The sequence below is a fragment of the Mustela nivalis genome, assembly GCF_964662115.1.
Source record: "Mustela nivalis genome assembly, chromosome: 13".
In the NCBI taxonomy this organism is placed as follows: domain Eukaryota; kingdom Metazoa; phylum Chordata; class Mammalia; order Carnivora; family Mustelidae; genus Mustela; species Mustela nivalis.
In genome coordinates this window covers 2,063,361-2,070,384 of record NC_139032.1, presented here as the reverse complement: position 1 = coordinate 2,070,384, position 7,024 = coordinate 2,063,361, and the positions used below count along the sequence as shown (strand labels likewise).

Here is a 7,024-nt window from a genome sequence, read left to right as displayed (position 1 = left end):
GGACGCCTTGGTTTCCCCACCCTGAGGCTCCCAAACTCGCGTATCAGCAGAAGCAGCTCCTTAGAGACCTCGTGTGCACAGGAGATGAAGGCGACGCAGGAGGGCCAGGGGCCGGATCCCGCCGTCTGCGGTGTGGGCTGTGGGCTCTTCAAGCTCTACCTGCCCGGGGCAGCCTGGAGAAACCTGGGGCCTTGGGACGACAGAGCGTGTAGTCTGCGGGCTTGTCTCGAATCATCACATACAAGGCTCCAGATCTTTTATTTTTTTCCCTTCTGGGGCGTAAGGAAGCCACATTTGGATAAGGTTTTAGTTGGAGAAGAAAGACTCCTTTAGTTAAAATATCTTTTGTATTGGGCCTTTCCTTGTCTTTGTGTTTTCAGGGAAAGTTGACAGGGAAGAAAGAATCCCGTTGTTTCAATGTGCGACTCTTCCTGAGAGCAGGTGGAGGGTGGACTCAGCCCAGGAAACAGTCAGTGTGTCAACACAGTGTCCCGATCTATAAATAATCCTCTCCGGGCAGGACCAGGGGGGCAGGGGTGGGCGCTCTGACAGCTCAGAGACTAACAAATCTATTTTGCTCATGGAAACATGGCTAAAGCATTCTGGGGGGTGGGGGGGAGAAAGAGAGAGAGCAGACTGTGCTCGTTCCGAGCGCGCGTTCTGAGTGCAGCGACAGATGGGGAGGGGACGGCGCCCCATCTCCCGTCAGAACATCTGTACGGCTCCAGGGTCCCCTGTGAGCAAGGTCCGGCTCTCGGGGCTCCGAGGTCAAGGAAGCAATGCCAGGACTCTGCATGAGCAAACGCACCGCTCAGCCTCCTTTCTCGGCAGACGACCCTGTCTTTGGAAAACAGCTATTATTTCTGGGTCCAATGTTTATGACGTGGCCGTTCCGTGTACCTCTCCGGAAACTTCAGGTTGTAGGCAGAATCATCAGAAAATCCTTTCCCGGTGGCCTCCCCCAAACTCTTTCATGGGAATCTCTTTTCCAGATAGCGCTGCTGTCCTTGGGGTTTTTGGAGCGAGGAGAGTGTGTCGCGCCTTCCAAAGGCTCTCTCGGGCCCTGGCTCCCGGCCACGTTCTGCGCAGGTTCTCTCTGTCCGGCTCCCTGCGGAATGGATGGGGTGCCAGGACGTGGATTTGCAGCTGGGCCCGGGGCTTTAACTGTCACAGGCTGTGGCCTTGGGGAGAGACTATCGGAGGCCGACCTGGCCTGGGACCTCAGTCCTTGTTTCTCAGCCCACGGGGTGGCAGGATCTGTGTGCATGGGTTGTGGCATCTGTGCAGACGGACTTGTCACACCGTGCGCCGGCTGAAGACATTGCATCGCGATTTCCTAATGCTGGGTCCACGGGGCCTTAGGGAGGGCATAGGCAACGCTCGGGGCTTTGTGGGCGCGTAGGAGGGAAGCTTTGTTTTCAAGGAGCTGCACCTGCCGCTGGCTCCCCCACCAGTTGCCCGGGGAGGGCCCACGAGCCCCGCGAGGCGGGATGGCAGGGGTCACGGCAGACCCCTCACGTTTCATTGGCTCTTCCTAGCACCTCCGAGTGCGAGCCAACAGGCCGACTGCAGAGCGCCATGGAGCGTCTTCACGAAGAACATTCCGGATTTGAAGAAACGTTCCTATAACTCGCGCTCCCTCTCATTAGGTTCTTTTGTAATCCCGTGAATTTTATTCCACGAAGGGGTGCGCTCTTCCATGAACGGGTCCCCGGGCCTTGCCAGACGGCACCAAGGGTCCACGCCCAGAAGTGGACGGGCAGAGAGGGACACGCAGCCCTGGGCGGGCGAGGGGCCTCCCAGACTTGTGTGTCCTGCGGCGGGGAGGCGGAGACGGCCGTCCTTCGCTAGGAGCGGACGTGGTGCACCTGGTCCTCTACGCAGACAGTAATGCCATGATTTTGTGTGGAACGCACACGGGGTCGTCGCTTGGGGGACTCAGGCCTCTGCGTCGTCGCTTGGGGACGTTAGCCTCCTGCGCAGGTTTCCTGCAGCTTTAAGCTGGAAAAGGGGCGTTTCTTACGGTCGGTTAGGATGGGGACGATGGACATCAATGGACAGACCAACTCCAGTACAACATAGGACTCAGAAGTTCTATTTTTTTCCTTTTTTTCTTTTTTTGGCCTGGTTTTGGCCACACCAGGGACATGGGTAGTAATTCCCGATAAGGGACCGTGGGAGCAGTCCCTGGCGTCTGAGCGACGACAGTGCCGGGAACACTGACGTTCCCGCCACCCGCCGGGTGCACGAGTGTGAGGCCCCCAGCCTCCCGGCTGCGAGCCCAGCAGCGCCTGCCCGCGGCAGGGAGCGGACGGTTTCTGGGGATTCCGGGGACGCCCAGCCGACCCCGTTCTGCAGCCACAGTCGCAGCTTCCGTGAAGAACACCGCGTCTCATCCTGGTTTCAGTGCAGGTGATCCTGCCTTACAAAGGTCACACTCAGAAAACGAGGGCCTGGAAATACCAGTCCCTTTGGTGGAAACAGCCCAAGAGCTGAAACAGTCCTACGGGTGGGCTCAGGCCAAACCGCTGTGAAAAGATATTGACGTTTTCACTTTTTGTTCGTTTCCTGTCCTGTCTTTACTTCCTTCTTGTGATTTCCTGAGTCAGACAGTTTCTTGGGAGGCTGGTCACCCGGGTAAGGACCCCACAGGCTGCGTGGGAACCAGCGAGCTTCATCCCCTCGTGAGCCGGGAGACCCCCACCTGGGGCAGAGGCGCCCGTCTTTCTTCCCTCTGCCTTTGGACGCGGTCCTGCCTGGGGCTCTCGGCTCAGACGGCTCTGGACAACAGTGAAGCCCACACTCTTGGCCAACCTTCTAGGCGTGAGCCCGGCCTTTGCGGTCAACAACCCTTTCAAGGTGGGAAGTTGAAAGTATCAAGATCTCTCTTTGCTTGTGCTTGGAGAAAAAACAGCAACCCAGCACGTCTCCGCATCAGACCACCCCCGTCTCCCACAGGCTGTGGGTCCCCACCTGGGTCAGCAGAGGCTTCTCGACTTCACCGTTGCTGGTGTGGGGCCCGCCTGCAAGTCTTGGTTCCATACATGGACGCGCGGAAGCATGGAGACGTCGAGCTCCTTCCCCAGGGTCACGTGAGGGCTGGGTGGGGTGTGGACCTCGCAGGCTGGCTCCATCACTGTCCGATGTCCGCTGGCTCCGAGCCTCCAAGTGAGGTCACCAGGGTACTGCCATTCCTCAACTGTCAGCCCTGGACCAAGGGCTCCCTCTGCAAAGCCGGCTCAGCTGCCCACAGACCGGGGCCCCTGCTTCTCTGCGATTCTTGGTGCTTTCCTGGGTTTGGCACAACGCCCACCAGGGCCCTCCGCACACTTCGTTACGGTTACCGTTTGCGGCCTGTCTCCTGGCTGACCAGCGAGCTTCCACCGGTGTCCACCCCTCCCAGAGCCTCATGGCAGGCGCTTGCTGCCATTCGTTCAATGACCAAAGGAAGAAGCAGAGACAAAGCTGTAAGGGACAGAGACAAAGCGCCTCCTGGGTCTCACCCGTCACCAGCTGAGTAAGTACTTCGGCCCCTGTTGCCCTTGGTCATCTGTGAGGACAGAGCCTTCGCGGCACTGAAGGAAGAGACAACACCTCCCCATTCTCTTTCTGGACCGTATGGTTCTTCTCAAGGTCATGTCTCGGTTTTTGTCAAAGACACAAGAGGTGTCTACGTTTTGATCCAGGTGGACTGTGGGTTTCGCAGAGCCGGGGCTAAGCCCTGTTCCGTCACGAATCCCCCAGCTGTTGGGCACAAGGGAGCCGGTCCGCCCTGCCTGGACCAGTTTGCTCACCTGCACGTGTGGAACTGAGAGTCACGCCCAGGCTTTGGGGGAGGTGCTGGGAGCATCACCGCCCACGGGACTCACGAGTCCTGGCTCAGACCGGGTCCTCGGGGTCCATGGGTGAAGGCCCATGAGGGCGGAGGCTTAAGGGGAAGCCAGAGCATGGAGCAGGACCTGGGGACCCCGGAGAGAAGAGCGCGCGGCCGGAGCTGAGGACCCCCGTGGGGACGGGAGTGAGGGTGAGTCGAGGAAGCTGGCCTTTAGCCTTGGCGTGGGGGCGGGGTGGGCGCCCTCCTCTCATTGTCCGCCATGTATTTATAATCCAGTACAGCTAATCCCGCACTTATGCAACTGTTCCATTCCGAAAGGCCTTTCTCAACTTGAACTTTGCACCAGAAGCCTGCTTGGGACTTAAAGGTACAGAACCCGTTGCACACACACTCCTTCCTCTCTGCTCCCCAGCTCCAGCCGGCTTCCCCTCGCCCTGGAGCCCGACAGCGCGTGCAGGGGAGGAAGGAGGGGCCGCGTCCGTGCTTCAGGCTGCCCCCGCCCCCTCCTGCCTGTGAGCGCCCTGCCCTTCCCAGCTGGGCCTCCCAGGGGTGCTGGCGTTGGCGCTGCGGACGGAGGAGGAAGACCCCGACAGACACGCCAGCCCCACGGGGACCGCCCCCCTGGCAGCCTTGGCCTCTGGCCTTTGGGGGGCTCATCCTGAGAGTGGGTTGTATTGGGGACCGTGTCCTGACCCCTCGTGTCTCCCTGCTCCCGGCCCTGCAGGCTGATGGTGTGGGCTGGACAGAGGCTCCGCAGCCGTCTGCGACTGTCTTCACCACCTCTCCTGCAGGCGCTGTCTCCCCAGCAGGAGGGCTCAGGCTCAGCAGTGACTCCCTGTCTGCCCTCTCGGGCGCGGGGAGGCAGTGGCCCCCGGCCCCAGTCCCGTGGTCTTCCTGCGGCCTGTCGATCCTTACTGAAAAGCTCCTCCGGTCACCTGTGGCAGTCCCTGCGGATGGACGCCTGCAAGGTCCTCCTCCTGTCACGGAGCTGGTCCCCCCCATTGCTCTGCTCCCTCTTCCCAGAGGCCACCGACGGAAACTTTGAGCCCCCCAAACGCACATGTGAGAACCTGTGCTGTGCTGGTGTTGGGAGGTGACTGGCCTTGTGTGGGAGGTAGTGGTGCTGGGACGGGGCGCGCGTCCTCCTAAGGAGAGGACGGCCCTGGAGAGGGAGCACAGAGCCCAGCCCTGCAGCTGCTGCCCTCGGGTCTCCTGCCTCCGGGGCTCTGAGGATTGACCCTGGGCTGTCCCCGTGGGGGGTCCGTGAGGTCTGCACGGCTCGAGTGAGCCGAGCTGAGGCCCGGCCCCGGCCACCCGCGTCTGGCCCACTGGTCCCTCTGCCCTGAGAGCTCTTGGCACATCCTGCCCTCGCTGGGACCCTGTCCAGGGCCCCCATGCCCCTTGCCTGCCTTGCCCTTCAGGAGCTGCCCACGGGTTGGCCCCCTGGCAAACACCGCGTGCAACCCCACAGCCATGAGGTCATCCTGTCCCCCGTCACGCACATCCCTCTGCCACACTCTTCTCAGGAGCAGGAGCGGGATCCCTCCTGGAACCCATCCTGCGTCACGCGCCTGTGGCCTGGCAGGGACCAGAGGGCGGACGCCTTCCCCCGCTGCTCCCAGAGGAATCCACACAACCTGGGTGGGGTTTAACCCAAGGCAGACGCTCGGTCCTTGCTGGGGACACAGTGGGCTAGATGTCTCTTGGGCACAGTGTCACGTCCTAGTGATCGTGGTGTGTCGTGGGAATCACTTTGTTGGTCTCTCGGCCCCACGTGTCCGAAGGGGACAGGGACCCCGTCTCTCCAGTCCTGCTGGCGAGCCCCGGGAGAGGGAGACGGGCCCGTTCCCGGGACCACTGAGTGTTTGTGGAAGCACCAGAAGGAAGGAAGGAGGCGGAGGGCTCCGTGGGCCCCCGAGGGCGGTCATGCCGTGTGGCCACGCCCGGGACAGCCTTTCTCAGCTGGAGGAAGCAGCCGGAACTTTCACTTGGTCTGGTTTCCTCCATCACCTCCCCAGCGGTGACCACCTCCTGCGTGCATCGGAGCGGCCCGAGGTTCACGTGCCTGGGCCCCCCAGGGCCTGGTGGAGGTCGTCCCCTTGGCCATGCAGCTTTTCCCCGCCACGCTTCTCCAGGCCCGGCCAGGCTTGCATTTCTCTGCTTTACCTCAGGCTCCAAATTAAACTCCTTGCGTCTTTGAGGGTGTCTTATCACTCTGCGCATCGCCGTGCAGGCCAGCAGCTCCACGGTCCCGGCCCTCCAGCGGGCTGGCCAGAGGCGTCCCGCCGGCGGCTGCTCCCGGCCCCAGGTGGCTCACAGGTGCATCGTGGACACTCCCGGGCCTTGTCCATCTCTGTGACTTTGCCTCAAACACGCCTGGGTTTTGGGTGATGGTGCCACTGGCTGCTTCCCAAGTTCTAGGAGCCGGCACACTCCAGTGTGCCTTAAAGCTTCTGTCCCAACACCGCCCACCAGGTCCCGATGACTGGGACCCTCGAATACCCTGCAGGTGTTTCCCTGGCAACACGGGACAGGCTGCCTAAGTTGTCACCGGCCGGCTAATTCTTTTGCACCCTAAATTTTAAAATCGGAGTGTTTTTGCAGAATCCGTGGCCATGCTATCAAAGTCTGTCCTTACTCTGTCTTAGAATGTCTCTGAGGGAAGGACTTGCCTCGAGCAAGGCTGGTTCACTCTGGGTGGCAGTGGGGGCCGGTGCACCCTGGAGGGGCTGCTTCTGGGCTCTAGAGACACAGGAACCAGCCACCTCCTGTCCCTTCTTCAGGCGGGGAAAGCCCTTTCTCGTCTTCCCAGATGTCTGAGGGTGCAGAGCAGGGGGTAAGGGGGGGGTGGGAGGGCTGAGCCCCAGGGTAGACACGGTGTTGCCACCTCCTTCCCCTCCAGCCAGCTGGCGGTGCCCGGCCGCGGGGTGACCCCCGTGGGCGACCCCAGCCGCAGCTCGCCCCTCCCCGGGGGTCTGCCTTCCTGGCAGGTACCATGGGAGAGGCAGCAGGTTCTGGGGCCCCAGACGAGAGACCGGGCCCCACTTGCTGGAGGAAGGCCAGGCTGGGCTGTGGGGGGGTCTGTACCAAGCTTCCGGCCTCATTTTGCATTTCTTGCATCTGGAGTCGGCCTTTCCTTTCCCCTGGCAGGAAAGGCTCGGGAGGTAGCCTCACACTGGAGGAGAGGGG

The 7,024-nt window shown here is 61.5% G+C and overlaps 1 long non-coding RNA gene across 1 annotated transcript; it reads left to right on the top strand.

Moving 5' to 3' along the window:
* The first annotated feature begins 2,607 nt into the window (after positions 1 to 2,607).
* On the top strand, positions 2,608 to 6,033 carry LOC309845858. Its single transcript, XR_014301552.1, has 2 exons — positions 2,608 to 4,024; positions 4,112 to 6,033. It is a non-coding gene; the product is annotated as an uncharacterized lncRNA (long non-coding RNA).
* The last annotated feature ends 991 nt before the right edge of the window (positions 6,034 to 7,024 follow it).